The sequence below is a fragment of the Parasteatoda tepidariorum genome, chromosome 1, assembly GCF_043381705.1.
Source record: "Parasteatoda tepidariorum isolate YZ-2023 chromosome 1, CAS_Ptep_4.0, whole genome shotgun sequence".
NCBI lineage: Eukaryota > Metazoa > Arthropoda > Arachnida > Araneae > Theridiidae > Parasteatoda > Parasteatoda tepidariorum.
Genome location: NC_092204.1, coordinates 12,796,627 through 12,798,277, shown reverse-complemented (window position 1 = coordinate 12,798,277; position 1,651 = coordinate 12,796,627).

Sequence of the window (1,651 nt, the reverse complement as noted above, 5' to 3'; positions counted from 1 at the left end):
AAAAATGGCTTTGCTTTGAGGATTTTTCCTAATTTTCTGGTTAAGTCTGTGTGGCTGAAATTTTTTTTGTAACATCTTACACCTATCTCTAATATATATCACGTATACTTTTAATTGTAAAATAAACTTTCAATTATTTTATAGTACAATTTCAAAATTGTAGCTTCTGCACCTAAGGTTTCCCACAGGTTCCAAAGGTGAGCCATATATTGAAATCACTTTTTCACTTACTCAAATTATCCTTAGAAAAAACATTTAGACTGGCAAACGTCTTTTAAAAAGGCACTTAAAGTGTCTTGCTGGTAGGAACAAGTTTCCCGATTTTGAAAAAGATATTTGTTTTTTCAGAGTGTATAATTTGTTTATTGATTTTACATTGATAGTTCTTGTGTGAAGTCACTAGCGATTCTTTTAATCTTTATTACTGAGTTAATTTTTTCAAAACGATTAACTAACAAGAGTTAAATAACCATACTAGAGTTAACTAACCTAGCCCATAACTAGTATAAAAATATCCATATTTGCAAGTAAATACCAGAATCGACCACAAAAACACTCATAATTACAAGAAAAATAAAAAAATACCTGAAAAATTACTTTAAAATGCAAACAATACAAAAAACTTGTAACAAATGCTAAAATGCAGAGAACGTCAAAATATTATAAAAGTTTAAAAAATACCAAAGTTCCATATTTGCTTAAAATGAAATAAATCAATTGGCATTCAATTTAATCATTCCTCTTTGAGAAATAATATGCTACGTAATGATTTATAATGAACTCTTTTATAGATTTCACGTTTGTTTCCGAAGGTGGCCCCTGTGTCCCCAAGATGGCACCGGTGTCGGGCAACACCTTGGGAACACGCATATGGTCACCATTTGCACGACTTAAAACTATTAATCTGATAGATTAATTAGAATTAAAGTAATGTGGTTAAAGAAAAAGAAATAAACTTTCAAAGTTCTAAGAATTTAAACACTTATAAATTACAATATCTTCTCACCCGGAAATTAGAACAACTGCAAAAAATTAAGTCACTTCATAGAGTGGAGGCTATTCAAGGAAATATCTTCCAATTCAGCCTCGTGCACCTCAGATACAAGATTTACAATGCAGCAGGGACGTCTTATAATTCAAAATAAATTTAATTTTACTTTGGGGGGTGCGCTACGTTAGGAGCACTGACCACCTTTGGCTTACCCACCTTACTTAATCAAAGCATACTAAATTTAAAAGAGAAATTAATAATTTTTAGTGACTTCCTTGGGCCCAAAGAGCGGAAAAGATTCTTTATCTCAGGGTTCTCATTTTTATATAATTTGCAATCGTTACAACCGTAGTTAACACAATATTAAAACCAGGGACGCATTTCTTTTGAAGCCAAAGCTTCTCTGTGGATCATGCAATGTGTCCAGACGCATGGAGGCGATTTTTTACAAGTTTACAAGTGCTTGTATACTTTCGAACCTTCCGGATATTGAACGAGCACCATCGGTGCATATTCCGATGCAATTTTTGCATTCTATGTTTGCCTCATTCATAACTTCATTTGAAATAGCAAATAATGCTAGCGCTGTTGTTTTGAGTTCTATTGATTTGCAGAAAAGTAGTTTTACTACTGACATATTATCACAAAATCAAACATAGA